The sequence below is a fragment of the Peromyscus maniculatus genome, chromosome 19 (genome assembly GCF_049852395.1).
Source record: "Peromyscus maniculatus bairdii isolate BWxNUB_F1_BW_parent chromosome 19, HU_Pman_BW_mat_3.1, whole genome shotgun sequence".
Lineage (NCBI taxonomy): Eukaryota > Metazoa > Chordata > Mammalia > Rodentia > Cricetidae > Peromyscus > Peromyscus maniculatus.
The window spans coordinates 20,965,460-20,984,109 of NC_134870.1; the positions used below are offsets into that span (position 1 = coordinate 20,965,460).

Here is an 18,650-nt window from a genome sequence, read left to right on the forward strand (position 1 = left end):
AAACCACAGTTTGAATAATAGTTCAGAAAACTCAGTTTGGCAAGCATCTTCCACCTTCCACCTTTCATGTCTGGTCATCCTCCTTTTTTGACTACATTCATCATTTTTTGTATCTGGCCAATCTCCAAGTAGATGACACTCAAGCCCTCTTCAGGAATCTTGCATACAATGTATTTTAAAGTTTTTATTTTTATCAGTTTATAAACCAACTTTGATTTCATATAATGCACATTTTCGAAGGACCTCTTCTTCCAGATTATATCATAAGATCAGAGTTGAATGCATTGTCAAGATGTTTGACATCTGTCTGGTAAAATGTCTATGGTTTTTATCTCCTTTAAGACAGGAAAGCTTAGGATATTTGAACTATAGAGTAATTAGAGTTGTTAGGAGCTGCAAAAATAAGATAAAATCTCCACGTTCATCTACATTGTTCATTAACTGGTTACAGATATAACTAACGCTTATTTGTTCATTCACAACTTTACGGGTTATTAAGAGGCTTTCTGTAGTGAAAATCTTCTTTCAAAGAGGAAGTATGGGAAGGTGAATCTTCAGCTGAATGGGAGAAACATCAGGGGGTAGAAGAAACTAGAAACACAAGCAATAAAGAAGCCCAAGGTCTTAAGTCATTTAGAAAATCAGGAAGTACACCAGTATATTGTGATGCTACAGATAATAGTGTGATATGTATTGTACTACACTAACCACAATATTTTCATCCACTCAAAACACATCAGGAAATCCAGTTCCTCGTGAACTTCTGAGATCAACAAATTTGATCTGTTTGATTCAAACTACAAATTTGTCCATTCCACTGTCAGGGAAAGGTATTATGATGTGAGTCAAAGTGTATTGTAGAGATTGAGTTTCAATTTTGTTAAAAGTCATTAATTCTTAAATGGGTATTTTGTAACTTCTTACAAGCCATGGAAATCTTAGAATCTCAAAGCAGTTGTGACCACACAGGGTTTTTTTTATGGTTTTTTTTTTTTCTGGGTCATCATGTGACCTTGGACTAAGCGTACCCTAGATCTTTCACTGTCATTTTCTTTTAGTTTTTTACTAAACTGAATTCATAAGGCAAACAGGTACACAAAACAATATTTAAGTCACTAGTGGATAGGACTAGGGACAGTATTTAAAATATGCTTGATTTAAAAAATTCTAGTCAATGTTATATACAATCTCTCTACCCAGCCGGATCTTGTGCGTTTTCTTCTCCAGGGTCTAGCATGGTGAATTTTCCTAATCCTCCCCTCTGTGCACACTACCCAATGTCATACTCTCTAGTCTTGGACCAGGCAGGACTCAAAGAATATTTATGGTCAATCCTTATTGAATTGTATAAAAACAGAAAGGCATTCCCAATCTCGTTCCATTAAGCCACATCACTCTAATACCAAAACCAGGGAAAGACAACAACAAAAAAGAAAACTATAGACCAATATCACCAAAAAAAAGAAAATACTAAAAAGAATACTTGAAAACAGAATACAGAAATGTATCAAAAAGACTATCCACCTTGACTAAGTTGGCTTTATCCATGAAATGCAAAGATGGTTCAATATATGCAAGTCAATAAAAAAATAAATAAATAAATAAATAAATAGACTTAAAGACAAAAATCACATCACCATCTCAATAGATGCAGAAAAATTCTTTGACAAAAATCCAACATGGCTTCATGGTAAAAGTCCTAGAGATGGAACACACTGCAACATAACAAAAGTTATATATGAGAAACCCACAGCCAATATCATCCTAAATGGAGAAAAGCTTGAAGCAATCCCACTGAAGTTAGGGATAAGACATGGATGTCCGCTATCTCCACTCCTTTTAATATCATCCTCAGAGCTCTGGCTAGAGCAATAAGGCAAGACAATAAGGTTATGAAATTAAAGAAATACCAACAGAGAAAGAAGTCATCTACCTTTATATTCAGATAATATGATACCATGCATCAAAGACCCCCAAATTCTACCAAAAAAACTTACATAAATGATGAATAAACTCCACAATATATCATAATACAGAACCAACTTGAACAAATCAATAACTTTTCTATACACAAATCACAAACATACGGAGGAAGAGATCATGGACCACTCATTCTCAGTAGCATTAAAGAAAATAAAATGCCTAGGAATAAACTTCAACAAGAAAGTGAAATAACTCTATAATGAAAACTTTAAACCTCTGAAGAAAGAGATGAAAAAGACACTAGAAAATAAAAAGAAATTCTTTAGTCATGGTTTGTTAGAATTAATATTGTGAAAACCACCCTTGTACCAAAAGTTATTTACAAACTGAATGCAATCCCAATCAAAATCCCAATCTCATTCTTCTCGGCAACAGAAGAAAAAGAAACTATTCTAAAATTATTTGGAATCACAAAAGACCCCAGATTGCCAACACAACCCTGAGCAAAAAGAGCATTGACGTAGGGATTACTATCCTGGGTGTTAAAATGTAGTACTATAGCTATAAGGAAAAATGAAATCATTAATCTTGCAGGTAAATGGTTTAAACTATTAAAGGAGAAGGAGAAAGAGAAGGAGAAGCAGAAGCAGAAGCAAGCAAGAAGGGGGGAGGGAGGGAGGGAAGAAAGGAAAGAAGAGAGGAAGGAAGGAAAGAAAGGAGGGAGGGAGGAAGGAAGGAAAAAAGTGGAAGTAACCCAGACCCAGAATTACAAATGTTGCTTGTTTTCTCTCATTTTAGGTTGCTAGCTACTTTGCATTAAATTCATATTCTGGAGTAACTGCAGAAATAAGAGGTAAAAAGGGACTATTGCTGGAGTTACAGAAATTAGGGTTGGGAGTTTGGTAGCAACAGACAGGGGAATAGCAAAACATAAGTTACCTGAAAGAGAAATGGGAAGAAAGTAGGCTGCTCTAGTTAGAAAGGAGGAAGAGAGATGAATGCTGAAAAGGGGGAAGGAAGGTAAAATAACAATAAAGGTGTCTGAAAACATAAAGAATGATACTATTAATTATCTACCTAAAATACCCATCATACATGTAAGCTGGTGTGTAAGTATCCATATATAGTTTATACAAAAAATTTCCATCTGGGCTGATAACGTTCCTTCAAAGAACAAAAGATCACTTAACAAGAACCTCAACACCAGGCATGAGAAGCCCTCTTTTGAGCTGTTGGTCAGTGTTGTCCAAGAGACTCCTTAAACATTCTGTTATCACACTATTCTTGGTTGCCCCAAAAGATGGAAGGTAAGCCCCTATTGCTGAAGACACCATGCACTCCAGATACAAGGCCCAGAGGATTTGACCTGTAAGCTTCCTCCCTAAGGATCAGCTTTCATAGTACCAGAAGACACCATGTAAGTTCCTAAAGGAAGGAGGAGGCAACCAACAGCCCTACCCAGCGTTGATGCCTAAGAGCCAAATTAAGACTGACATTATAACTCTGAGGGCTCAGTAGTGGCATGGAAACCTTGGTGGTAACTAAGAGATCTCTAATTGGACATAAGACTCACTCAAAAAGAAGCTGAAATACTGGAAACCTAACCAAACTACCCAGGGCTAGGGATGTCATGGATCTTGGAAGAGAACCTACCATCACCATTTTACCAAACCAGCATGATCTCTAACTAGATTCTTAAATTTGTCTTTTACCCTCAGATAAGTGTAGTCCTCACCCTTCACTTGGGAAACTTCCTTTTGCAATCAATGGAGACCATTAAAGAAAACTACAATCAATAAAAATGCGAAGTTGTGAAGTCCTGTCCCAGTGGATACATCTATAACACAACTCCTCAGCCTGTTCCTCAGGGATCACTAGGAAAAAGGGAGCAGAAATATTGTAAGGGCCAGAGGATCTGGGAGTTTACTGTGAGATTGTGTTTTCTAGTAATGTCAAAAGCCACACCTATAAAGTCTCACCAACATGATTGCCTACATATGAGTTGCAAAAGGATGGCACCAGTAGACTTGCTAATGTGGATTGGGAAATTTCAGGTGGCTTCAATCCTACTCCAAGAACTACAAGCAACTAGAAAATGATAATATTGGTAGAAATGATCTACCCTGGGGCAAAGCATACCCCATTATCAAATGGACAGCCTTGGAAACATACATACAAGTAATACAATATGGCCTGAATTGGTTGTATACACATCTGTTTGTAATAACAGTTCATGAAGAAAGAGGGTATTAATTTGAAAGAGAGCAGAAATGGTATATGGGAGAGTAAGGAAGTAATAAAAGGAAGGAGGAAATGATGTGATTATACTATAATATCAAAAATAAAACAGAACTTTTTAATTTCCAAAATCAGCAAGACCTAACTCCTTACAATAATTTTTATAAAGGTAATTACTGGAAAACATTTCAGAGTAGAAATCAAGTCTTGAGCTAAAACCTGCCCCAACCCTTGTAATATACTTATTTGAAGAATGGGGTTTATAGTATGTTTCACATCTCTGCTTGAGTTTATAAATTCTGTTATTGTACATACTAAGACTTCACTTCCATGCTGGAATTATAGGTGCAAACTACCGCACAGGTCCTAGTTATTACAGCTTGACAGCTGTAAGACATGAAGCCCACTACATAACACCAGGAAACATGGAGTGACCTCTTGAATTGTTTATTCCATCACACTGGAATCTGAGATGACATCTCCTTTGAAATAATTTCATTAGTCACTTGCTTCTATTGAAACTCCCACTCTAAAAGGAACTATTTTGAATTATTAAAGCCTAACAATTTTGTTTAGAATTTTTAACTCAAATAAATTGCTACTGGTTCTAGAGAAAACAAAATATTTGAAGATTAGTGAATCTCAGTTTATGGAAAACTTGACTCCAGCTGTCCATTTGTAAAACTGAAACTGTTTCTGGCAGCAACGGCCCTCTTGTTTGCTACACATTGGAATTATGTATATTTGATGAAAGATAATTTACTCTAATTCAATGTCTAATAGCTTCTTATAATATTGACTTTCCTTCTCTAAAGTCTATTGAGCTAAAATAAAGTATTATAAAAAATAAATAAAATAGAGCATGTAACCAATAGTTATTTAATTGGAAAGATAACTACAGATGTTCAATAATGCTGTGCTGGATGGGAGTACAGGAAATCAAGGTTCCCAGAGAATCTTAAACTGTGCTTTATATTTTGGCCTACATTTCCTGAATCCCATGCTTTTCATCATTGGCACCTGTCCAACTCATAACTACATTGTACGTTCAAACTTGAGTTGCCACCAATTTCAAACAATTGTTTGTAAAATTCTTTTTTTTTTTCTTATTTATATTATTTAGTTAGGAAACCTCCTGATCCTCTGTGAGAGGGAGCTTGGTGATATCTCACATGCAGAGGGAGTCATAAAGAACCTTTACCACAGGATCTCCGCAAGCAGGAGTTATTCTGGGACATTTTCACAGGACTTTAATCATGCTCAGTTCAACCAGTCTTCCTGCAGATAGTGTTTATTTTAGTTTTAGTGTTGTTGTAATTACTTGTTTTCCCCAACTGCTGTTACTTTGCCAACAAATTACCTTCAGTGGTTATCAGAAAGGAATTGATGAATTATTCTGAGAATACAGTATCTCTCAACCTTCAGCAGAAAGTGGAAAGACTGAGCGAACCTAGTATACAATTCAATGCTCCATGCTCACAGCACTCAGTAGAGTTTGGGCAATGGGTTCAAATGTAATCCACTCACATAACTTCAATGTTAGCCAGTTGTAAAAGTGTTACAGAACAATAATGTCATGAAATTTCTTCAGATGGACTTAACAAACCACTCAAGGCTGTTACTCAAGGCAGAATTTCACAGTATTCAGTTTCTCAAAGTCACCTTTTATATCCACTTGACAAACAAAAGTAAATAAATATAAACAATAATTAACTCACGCATGTATCTTCCTGGCCAACACAACCGCCCAAGCTGCCAGCCTTTCCCAGATGAAGTATTACAATGCCCACCTGACTGCCACTGCCACATTCCCTTTTATCCTGTTCCCATTTAGCAACTAGATGGGTCCTATGGAAGCCTAGCCGTGCCCTGTGGAGAGGTTTTGATACTAAAATTAGTACTAAAATTTTCATCATGTAGGTTGATTGTAAACAATAGGGACAGAAAATAAATTATTAGAACCTTCTGTATTTATATTAAACATTTATCATTATTGAGCAATTTCATCTTCTCCCATCACCTCTTTAACAATTGCTGGTGACTATTCTCTTCTCATACTGTATTCCACATATCAGAGAGAAGATTGATTTAAACTAGCAATTTAATGTATTTGGTATGACAGACAGTTTTACCAGATGTGGAAAAAAATGAACTGGATGCTAAGGCTATTAAATAGAGTCAGTTTCTTAAGTAAACGTGACAGCACATTGTGCCTCAACTCAGTGCTGCTTTGACTAACCAAATGTCTAGACTCACAGGTGTTTGTCTGCAACCTTGTTTACTTTCATCACAATTTTAACTTAGAAAAAATTACAGAAAAAGCTACATAAGCAGAACAAGAAACTCTAAATATGAAGCCAAATTCATAATATATGAAATAGTTCCCAGATTCATAAATGGTTAAATTTGAACAAGGGTCAAAGCTAAAAGTCTAAATTTTAATTAAGATTGTAATTAAGGTAAATGTTAAACCTTGTACAGGGACTAAAAAAAACATAAAAAAATGCAGAAGTGCTAAGTTCTTATTTAAAATTAACTTATGCAAATTAAAGGACCAGCCTAAAACATTGCATGGCTTACATGGCAAAATGTTGGTAGAACAGCTGCTAAACATAGATGTGACTCTAAGCTAAATAACAGAACAACACTAAAAACAAGAACCTGACAACTGTCTTCAACTTTGGCATGGTAAGAAATACATGGTATTTGTAGTATGTGTGGAGTGATAAGAATTTCGCTTAAAGGAACAAAACCTATAAAAGAAGGCGTTAGGGAGGACCAATGAACAACATTGTACTGTTCCATGTTTGCAGGTTGACAAGAAGGAAGTGGTAATATTGCAGAAAGAATGAGAGCTTTCACAGAGACCTCAGGAAACACTCTGCAAATACTTTCTGAAGATTAGCTTGAGTTTTCCTGAATGAACCATGTTACTCATGGCCAGGAGTGACTTTCCTGAGTTGAAATTACATTCATGTTTTCATCTTAGTTTTCTCTCTCTCTCTCTCTCTCTCTCTCTCTCTCTCTCTCTCTCTCTCTCTCTCTCTCTCTCTCTCTCTCCAGAATGCAAAAGCATATGCTTCTAGTTTAATGTACTTCATGTATGGTGTCCCTTTTTGATCATACGACAGTGTTCATTTGTGGATAAACTATAAGCTTCTCACACAGGAGCTCAGGTACCTTTTTATACCTCAGCCAGTTGACTGAATTTTCCATAAATTATCCAAAAGGACCCCTGTCCTAAGAATTACCAAAATCAAGGCCATAAGATTAAGTGGTCATTTTTTATTATGTAGATTAGTGGCAAACAGTAAAGCTATAAAATAAATTATCAGGACATAGATTAAAGTAATATTTAAAAATTTTATATTCACTGGAGTTGAAGAATATTCTAAGTTTACAAAATTAATGCAGCTTAAAGATTAAAAAATAAGTTGAGAAATATAAAGATAAAACAAATGCCTATTAATTCTCAATGAGATTTTTAAAGCTATAATTCATTATCTTATTCTTTTTCCAGCTGAAAAAATAATATTCATGTTTTAAATTGGATTGAAATAAGAGCCAGATGGTAGTGGCACACACTTTTAATCCCACCATTCTGTAGGCAGAAGCAGTTGGATCTTTGTGAGTTTGAGGCCCACCTGGTTTACAAAGTAAGTTCTGTAACAGACAGGGCCAAGATTACACATAGAATCCTTGTCTCAAACAAAACAAAACACCCACACAGAAAAAGAAAAGAAAAGAAAAAAGAGCTCTCTTAACATAGATGTTTGACACTCTGACCACCTGGGAGATTTTGTTTAGTTTCAGATGTCTGACCCACCCTGCTCTCCTGATAACACTGTCTGTCACTGAATACTGTACAGCAATGTGTTCTTGGTCAAGCATAAAACATGTGAAATCTTTGTCATTGCAGCTTTTCTGGCACATTGTTTTAAGTTCTGTCGCAGTAAGAATGCATTCTCTTAGCATTGTGGTATTATTGCCTTGGCAACACCTAATTTAACTGTAAGACAAAATGGTGGATGTTTTATGGGGTAATTAACATATGTTTTTGGTGCATTTTAACCTGATGCTATTTTCTGCCAGAGGTATTTATTAATTTCCCTATAAAATTTTATATAAAAAGCGTCACTTTGCTTAAAATGAAAGCATTATAATTAAAAATTCAATTTCAGGAGGATTCTGTTTTAGTGACTTCTCAAAAATGTTTTCCTTTTTAAGAAACAAAATCTGTTTCTTAAAAATCTTTAAAAAAAAATATTTAACCTAAAACTAGACTCTGGATAGTGCAACATGCAGATACTGCTCTGCTCTTAAGAAAGTAAGTGATGTCACAGTTTTTGTTACAATTGTGCCTCTGAAATGAAACTGAGTCAGTGTGTCTTGATGTGTTCTGGTAAATGAGTGACACAAGCCACTTATGTGCATGCTAAAGAACAAAGTGGCAGAGATAGACACCACACGATGAGAGTAAGCTTGAAAGTCACAGTGTTCCACCGAGCATCTTACTACATCAGCGTTTCCAGGATAAGAAAAGACACAGCAAACATCACTCATACAAGAATGAGTGTTCACCCTCAAAACATATAATAGCTGATATTCTCAGTAAATGAAAGCTATCTTCCATGTACTCCTATTAGCTCCTGACCTCGGTTCTCAAATTAGACATCAACATTCACAACAAGGCATGAGTCAGTAATGTCCACTCACTCGAGTGGTTCACTGTTTTCTCTTGACATGACAATCATTTCTAGTTCCTGTTTGAGTGTTCAGTCAAGGATGCATTTTAAAGCCTCAGCTTTGTGATTCTGCTTTTCCCAGATTCCTGAGCCATGAATGGCAGGTGATGAAGAGGAGGTGCAGCTTCTGGACAGGGCAAGAGCTTCGGCAAGAAGAGTGAGGGCCCCAAAGGAAAGTCTTAGGGTGCTCATGGCTTATTTTTGTTTGTTTGTTTTTTGATACAGTCCTGTTATGTATCTTAGGCTATTTTTGAACTCACAACCTTTCTGAATGCACCACCACTCTTGGATTACTTAAGTTATCTTTACCAGCACAATTTTATCTAGGCAAAAACAAAAACCCAAACCAGAATACATCCATCTTTCTCTGAATTTTAAAACGCAAGACTGGAGACTGAGTTCTGGAACAACAGTTATATGAATTATGCTTATTGAATTTTACCAAATTAGAGAGAGACACCAGAACTTTTTATCACATTAAATCATTATACAAATTAATTATATGTTAACATTAATAGTTTGAAAATCCGTTTTGTAAAACAAAACTTTTTGGAGAACAGCATTTTTGTTCATTTCTAAATTATTAATGTCTACCTAAATAAACAGTATTAGAATACAATGATTTTTTTATTTAATATGTTGAAATGTATTATTCAGTTGAAGCCTACAAAACCTATCTGGACTCACAAAGTTAAAAAAGAGTAAGTATTTAATAGTCTTTCCAGGTAACCATGGCTACTCTTTACCTTCTTACTTGAACTTCATTAAATATTGCTGCAATGTAGGATTCAAACCAAATAAATAAACAGTGAATACTCCACTATATTTAACCTATATGGTTGTCTTGAATTTTGACTAGTATCTGCTTGTATAATATTAGGTATTGTTTATTTGGAAAGTATTGCTTCACTGAACTATGCCGATATTGACAGCATTAACACATCGCTTGAATATTATCCAAGGAACTACACTTGTTGATGTCACCATGTATCTCAGAAAAGAAATTTTTTATGTGTAGTGAGGAAGCAAAGCTGGAGGTCAGATATAAGCCTTCAATATTTCTTCATGTTCCTTCCTTAAAATTAAAAAGCACTGGCATCCACCAAGCATTAACAGACTTCCACTGCTTCCCCTTAAAGACATGGGCTCAATTCCCACACTTTTGAGAATTTGTCAACCAACTGGTCAATTCACAATACTCATGCTTTGCATATCAGTTGTGATTTTAGGTAAATATGGTACTCCATAAAAAGAGGCCACGTTATAACTGCTCACAACTCAATGACAAAATTCTCCTTCTTAATGCTACAAATGTATTTATGCTCAAGGGTGGTGTAGTGGGTAGATATTCCAGCTTTGATCTGGAAGTTCCAACCCCCATTGAAGCTTGGGTATCTGTCACACCTACAAGGCAGGGCTGAGAGAGGACCCTGAAGACCCAAGATGTGGATGTGCCGGCTCTCTTGGTTCCTGGACCTTGGACGCTGGAGGTAGACCGAGCAGAGTTCTTCAGAGAACACCGCTGGACTGTGCTACACCTTTCCCAGACCCTATAACCAATCTCTTCACTTGTAAGTTATCCCACAAAATAAACCTCCCTTTGAACTATATGGATTGGCCTTAATAATTTCACCAATAGTATGGCTTCCCATTTTATGAATAGAAGAGTACAAGGATATACTCAAGGCACAAATTCAATAAAATTAGCCATTGTAATCGATCCCGAAAGACACCCTTAAATGAAATTGGCCCTTTAAATGTATTTTTAACTCATTGTATTTTCTTGGCCTGCTTGGCCACAAAGAACGTAACTAGCGTAACTGTGACATTGGCACAGTCTATGCTGGAAGGTCATCTTTACCTGGGTCTTTTAGTCCATTGTCTGTAGCAGCACAGCACACTGGAACGAGCTGAGACTGGCTTGGTGTGATCCAGAATTGTGTTGGCATCATAGGATCTCAGGGAACAGCTTACCTAAATATACTCGGCTTTTGAAAAGAAATAACTACTGTGTCTGCAAACGTGGTACTCATAGGATTTTTAATGTTATTCTGTTAGAGCAGACTCCATCAGGTGAAGTGGATGATACAATGGTACAACTGATTGTGGATAAAACCTTTTGGCTGACAAACAGAAAACATTTGAAGAGAATTACCCTTTGTCACAATAATTTTCAAGGATGATCCCTATGGTGTGTTTATGAGGGCACGTAGCTTTAAAGTATTTGCTGCATTCTCTGAACTGCTTCATGTTTTCTTCCTTTCTGTGTTTACCTCACTCTGCCTGTACTTTTGCTCTTTCAAACTATGTTCCTCTGAGTCACTCAGTATATAAATTTGTTAATTTGTCCTAAAAAAATAAAGCCATTATATTCTGGGAGAGATAATTCTTCTTCACAATTCTCCTGACAAGTTGTAGACTTTGCTCTTCTGTTCTCTTAGAAAATGCTCCATGCATTTCGTACATTTTAAGCACTGAATCAAGTGTTCACATTCTGATGAACACCAATGATATATTAAAGCATTTTATCTGAAAACTATCACATATCCTGAGTCAGAATAAAAAAATAAAACAAGATATCCCAGCTCCTTATGGACAAATTAGAAACAGAAATTCTAGAGGAAAGATTATTTTATAAAAAGGGAATATACTATTTCCACACAATGTAGGTAAATTAGATGTGACTTTGTCTAGAGCTTCAGGACGTATTTGTTAAGGTATCAGTTGATGCTAAAGATTATTAAGTGGGGAGTGTTGATTGTACTATCTTATACAGAGAAGAAACGCAAATGGAAGCTGCCTCTTTGGGCATGTGCAGATGATATGTCAGGAGTAGCCCAGCAGACTTTAATGAGCTGTCAGTGTGTCAGCCAGTCAGAATCCTCAGAATGCTAGATTAAATGTGAACAAGGGATTTATGAGTTTCCAGAAGACAGAGCTTGGTACCTCCCAAGGTTGTTTTGCTCAGTAGAGCAAAAGCAAAGACATTTAACGTCTCTGATCTCTAGGTTGTCTGGGCTAACCAAGGGAGTAACTTACTGCTGGAAAGAACTAAAGTATTGACGCAGAAGTTTGCATCAGGGTATGTTTTGAGATTTTTCCATGGGATTCTGGGAAAAGATCTACTTCACAGGTAGTGAGACTAAGCATTAAAGAATGTAAGAGGATTAATATTTATAATATAGAAATAACTCAAAAAATAGAGTCAAAATGCATAGAACCCATTCAAGAAATATGCCTGGGACCTGAACAGAGTTCTCAAATGAAGAAAAATATGGCTAAGAAGTATCTTTAAAAGTGTTCATCAACCCTAGTAACTGCAAATCAAAACAACTTTGAGAATTCATCGTACCATAGTCGTAATGGCAAATAGCAACAGAACAATCACTACCAAAAACAAATCCTGAACAGGTTGTGGAGGAAAGGGAACCCCCACTCATTGTGGGTGGGATTGCAAATTGGTACAGCCACTATGAAAGTCAATGTGGAGAATTCTCCAATAGTTAAAAACAAATCTAGGTATATCACTCCTATGCTCAAACTTGAAATCCTACTCCATAGAAACCTGCTCATCCATGTTCACTGTTGCTCTATTCACAATAGCTAGAAAATGGAAACAACCTAAATGTCCTTCAACCAACAACTGGGTAATGCAAATGTTGTACATGTACACAAAGGATGACTATTCACCCATAAAGAGAATGAAATCATGAACTTTGCAAGTAAATGAATGGAATTAGAAAGACCATACTGAGCGAGGTAACCCAGATCCAGAAAGATAAGCAGCATGTTTTCTCACATTGGCGGTTCCTAGTTCCAAACCTTAAGATGTGAGTACATAAAGAACATTGAGCCAGGCGGTGGTGGCACACACCTTTAATCCCAGCACTCGGGAGGCAGAGGCAGGCGGATCTCTGAGTTCAAGGCCAGCCTGGTCTACAGAGAGAGTTCCAGGAAAGGCACAAAGCTACACGGAGAAACCCTGTCTGGAAAACAAAAAACAAAAACAAAACAAAAAAAAGAATATTGAGTAACTAAAGAAACCAGGATGGTGAAACAACCATTGCCAGTGTAGGGAGATCAAGGTGCAATAGAAAGGGGACTATCAGGGTACAAGTGGTCTGATTGGGGAAATGGAAAAGAGAAAATCTGTAGGGAGGACAAGGGAGGTAAATACAGAAAAAAAGATGGGAAGGGGGTAAATGGGATAGCAGGATACAAATGATTCCATGGGGAAAATAGGACAGGGGGAGCTTTGGGGGGGGCAGGGAGAATACAGGAGCAGGAGGAAGATGTTTAAGTTAATAATAAGGATGTTTGAAAAAAGACACAAGAATCATACTATTAACTATTTGCCTAAAAACCCCATAATACCTATAATTCCATGTATAAATATACACATATAGTTTCAATGAACTTTTACTATCTGGGGTGACTGTGCTCCCCCCAAGAGCCTTACCAAAACTCCAGTACCAGACATGAGAATCCCTCTTCTGCAATGTTGGGAAGTTTGTCCAGGAGTCACCCAATACATCCAGCCTATTCCTTTTGCCCTTGACTCACCCTAAATATGGAAAGTAAGCTCTTGTTTCTGAAGATACCTTGCACTTCAGAAACAGAACCCAGACACCACTGAGCTGGTACTGAGCAGAAGGCCCCCTCCCTGAGCACTAGCTTTCATGGTACCAGAAGGCACCTTGCAAGCTTCCAAATCAGCGAGATAACCAAGAGTCTTACCCAGATATTATGTCTATGAATCACAACAGCTAGCATGGCATGACAGTCCTAAGGGTGCAGTGGTAGCATGAATAACCTCGCAGTAACCAACAGCTCTCTAATTGCACATAAGACCTGCTCAAAAAGAGAAAAACAATTCCTGGCACTAGTTACCTAGCTCACTACTCAGTGCTAGTGAAGTCATAATTGTTGGAGCAGAATCTGCAACCTTTAATTTATTATACCAGTATAATCATTAGCAATAATCCATAAATGTTTAGCCTATAAATCTATATCTACAGTTAGATGTAGTCTTCATCCCTCATCAGGGAAACTTACGTTTTCAACAGTGGGAGATCATTATAGAAAACTGCAACCAATCAAAATGCGGAATTGTGGAGTCTAGTCCCAATGGATACATCAGCAAAACACTCAACATTAAGAATCAGGGAACATTGTAGAAAAGGGGGCAAGAAGAGTTTAAGCACCAGAGAATCGGGGAGTTTGCTGTAAGATTGTGTCTCCCACTAGTATCAGAAGCTACACCCATAAAGTCTCACAAACATGAGCTGAACAAGGATAACACCAATGGACATGCCAAACTGGACAGGGGAAAGACCTCAACTCTACAAAGAGATTTAAAAACTCGGTTGGTGTTTACATTCATAACCTGGGCTGGTGTTTACATCTCCTTTGGTAGCCTGCAGAGTCAAACTGTCCTGCCAACAAAATATGTTAGGGCAACGACGGCACAAAGCTTATGAGAGTAGCCATCCAATGTCTTATTTGACTTAAGGACCACTCCACGAATTGGAACCCATATCTGACACTGCTTGAGTAACCAAGACCAGAGACGGATAGCCCAGAGATCTAGGGTAAGACCAAATACCACTGGTCTTTAAAAAAAAAGGTAGTGATAAAATGACTTCTAATGATATTCTGCTATATTCATAGATAAGTGCCTTAGTTATTCATCATCAGAGAAGCTTCCTCCTGCAACAGATGGGAACAAATAGAGAGAGACCCCAAACCAGACAATATGCAGAGCATGGGTTCTTGGAGCACAAAGCTCTAAACAGGATGTCTCCATTGAATCCCTCTCCTCAGAGCTCAGGGAACCCTGCAGAAGAGGCAGCAAAAAAAAATGTAAGAACCAAAGGGAGTGGAGGACACCAAGAAACAACACTCCCGCCCCCCCAAAAGAAAACCAAAAGGCCCTCTAAATCAACACAGCAACATACACAAAGCAGACTGAGCAGCATGCAGAGGACCTGCATGATCTGCACCAGCTCCTGTGTGTGTGTATGTGTGTGTGTGTGTGTGTGTGTGTGTGTGTGTGTGTGTGTGTGTGTGTGTGTACATACATATATTATAGCTTCCAGTTTAGTGTTTTTATGGGACTCCCAAGTGTGTGAACAAGTGGGCCTCTGATTCTTGTGCCTTATTTGGGGCTCTTTTTCTTCTGATGGTTTACCTTGTCCAACTTCAATGTGATGTTTTTTGTTTTATATTACTATATTTTATCGTTATGTTTTGTTATCTCTTAGAATCCTGGTTTTTTTTTCAATGAGAGACAGAAAGGGAGTAGATCCAGATGAGAGGGCAGGTGGGCAGAACTAGAAGGGGTAGAGGGGGGGAACTGTAGTCAGGATATATTTATAAGAAAAGGATCTATTTTCAATAAAAGGGGGGATTTACAGGCAATTGAGGAAAGCTGAGAGTCAGAGATGTGGCCTTCCCTATGGAAAAGCATAGCAATTGGTGGTCCAATGTCAGAATATCAACCTTTAATATTTTGACAAGTAACCTTATTCAGACTGAACAAGTTATATTTAGAATTATGTATGTATGTACATATATATGCATGCGACAACAGTTAAGAAGACGAGTCAATGCATTTGGAGAAGAGTGGAGGGGAGCACATGGGAGAGTTTTGAGGGAGGAAAGAGAAGGAAGAAATGTAATTAATTCTATTATAATCTTAAAAGCAAAATGTTTAAAAATGGAGGTTCGATCTAGTTGAGAGAGAGAGAGAGAGAGAGAGAGAGAGAGAGAGAAGCAATGTAAGTGTGAAGTTTTGTTTTTCTCTGTAGATTCTTCCGTACTCTCGGCAAATGGCAACATCTGTAGACCTCTCCCTAAAATTAGGGCTCTTTGTTTCTTCTTGTTTTTGATAGCCCAAACACCATATTAAATCATCTATCTTCTGAAAAGCACAACATTTTAATCAAAAAGTTGACAAAACAAAATACAATTCAGTATCTTTTAACCTGATGAATAAGAAATATGAATGAAAGTTCCCCAAAAGAACCCAACTTTCTACTGTACTTTCTGAAAGACTACTTCACTGATCTGAACTTACATGACATAGAGAGGTAAAAATGTTGAAAGTTCAGAGGCAAATTAGCCTGGGGCATGTTTATCCCCTTAATGATCACTTACTGCCTGTCTTAGTTAGGGTTTCAATTGCTGTGAAGAGACACCATGACCACAGCAACTCTTGTAAAGGAAAGCATTTAATTAGGGTGGCTTGCTTATAGTTCAGGGGTTCAGTCCATTATCATCCTGGTGGAGCATGGCAGCATGCAGGCAGACAAGGAGCTGGAGAAGTAGCTGAGAGTCTTACATCTTTCAGGCAATAGGAAGTGGTCTGTGACACTGGTAGTACCTTGAGCCTAGGAGATCTCAAAGCCCAGCCCCACGGTGACACACTTCTCCCAACAAGGCCACATCTATTCCAACAAAGCCACATCTCCTAATAGTGTCACTCCCTTTGGGGGACATTTTCTTTCAAACCACCACAGAGCCCCTCTAGGTATGTGATTTAACAGTTTGCTCCCATTGGTAAATTTTTGGAATATAGAAAAAGCCCACTAATCTCCAATCAAGCAAGGGTCTAAGAATAGAATGTCATCAACTATATTCCCAGTTCTATAGCCGACATTTTCCAGCTCTGCTATAGCCTACCTACCTAATGTTCCCACCAATATACTTGAAAAGTGACTTGACTTATGACTTGCTTTGTTCTACAGCTATAAAAACTATCAATTTTTTTTTTTGGTTTTTCGAGACAGGGTTTCTCTGTGCAGCTTTGCGCCTTTTCCTGGAACTCCCTTGGTAGCCCAGGCTGGCCTCGAACTCACAGAGATCCGCCTGCCTCTGCCTCCCGAGTGCTGGGATTAAAGGCGTGTGCCACCACCGCCCGGCAAAAACTAGCAAATTTTTATCATGTTGCAATATGAAATTTGGATTAACATAAGTATGTGTTCCTGGGCTCATGGTCATTCATATTTGGCACCAGAATAAATACTTATTCATTCCCTGTGAGGCAAAAGTTGTGTTTTTGTGTTGACAGGAGAAAGGGATTCTTAATAAACTATCAGATAAAACATAATCCAACTGAAAACCAGGCCATCCTGTTCACGAGTATCCTGTTCTCTGTTTATTCTCTTTTGTAAACACCAGGGAGAAAGGTAGACCATGTACTTTATTCTTGTAAATCATCACTGCATGTAAAATTCATCAAAGCTGGGCTGCATCAGTAATCTTACCAACTCTAGGAACAACAAAGATACAATTTTGCTGTCCTATTTGGACAGGCTTTTTAATCTATACAAGTCGATGCTACTAGAAATGCTTTGAGTTTTACATAAAGGCTATGGAATTCCTATGGGATCCAGCAGCCTCGCAATAAGAAGAAAACTGTAAGAATGACATTACATTTGAATTATATTTTGACCTCGTTTTTGAGTAATTTTCAAGGCTGGAGGTGGAAAATGCAAACACAAAATCAAAAGTCCTAAAGTTGAGGGATAAGGAAGTGGGGAGGATCTGGAAGGAGTTAGGGGAGAGGAAAAACATGATCAAAATATATTGTATGAAAATTTTTAATTAAAAAGTTCTATACTCATATTCCATCATATTCCATCATATGACTATAGAATATTGAAATCAAGAAGTAATTCCATTGTGTTTGAAAATCTTTGCATTTGTTTCATGGAATTTTAGTGGAGGGGAGAAAGTTGGAGAAAATCTGAATGAAAATCTTTATTCCAATTATAAAAGAAAAGATGATGTGTAAACACTTATGCAAAGTTATGCAGCTGGAAGTATACTTGAATTGAACTTAAATTTCTGCACTATTCTCTCCCATGCACTAAGCTACTCAGCCATAGGTCATGTGAACTCTTGTACAACATGATTTTATTTTGAGCCATGAAAATATAACACTTTAAATAATTCCAAAGTCCACTTTGAGTTATTTGTCATTTAATTAAAAGACAGTTCTAAACAAAATCTGAGGATCCAATTCACCAGAACAAATCCTACATAGAACTGATAACTGCAATTCCTGAAAAAGTTTCTCAGGACTGTCTAAGGACCAAGAAATAGAATTACAGAATTTTAGGCTTTTAATGAGATACTTCAGGGCCATCGTAATAGATAACAAGGTTCACTGTTGTGGGGTTTTATAAATCTTCTTGTCAAAATTCCTTACTCACAGCAAAAAAAAATCAATGCACTTTCAAAGTAATTTCAAATAGACATGCTCATTACCAGATCATTACTTAGCTAGATAATTGCTGTTCATATCGGCAACACAAATCACAGAGAAACTTATTAAGAAAACCTATTAATTTTTTTCTGATAAGCTTCATTATACAATATCTTCTAATTAATGTAATCAGTACCATAAAAATACAAGATAAAAGGGAGCCATGAGGTCATCAGTATTCGTCTACCAGGAAGTGAGTGTACATTTTCTGAAGAAGGCAGTCCATTAATGGAGAAATCTCACTGACCTTAGAAAGCAGCCTTACTGATGATGCTGAAGTCTCTACTCCTGAGAAAATTCCTTGGATTTAAGGTTCAAATAGTTTCTCTATAGGAAAGTGTTTATTCCATTTAACTAACTCCGGTGTTAGGTCTTTAGCCCTTCAGATGCTAGTTTTACACCTTTTCTCCTGCTTGGCTTTCATGCCAGGACCCACATCACTGTTCAGTGTTCATCTTTCATGTTGCATTGCC

General features: G+C 37.2%; 1 protein-coding gene and 1 pseudogene across 6 annotated transcripts in view; both read right to left on the reverse strand.

Annotated features, from left to right (window-relative positions):
• LOC121823980 (oxysterol-binding protein-related protein 9-like) overlaps positions 1–10,855 on the reverse strand; it is a 52,585-nt pseudogene extending 41,730 nt beyond the window's left edge.
• The window catches only part of Rit2 (Ras like without CAAX 2), a 327,715-nt gene that overhangs the window by 46,427 nt on the left and 262,638 nt on the right, over positions 1–18,650 (reverse strand). The window lies entirely within an intron of this gene.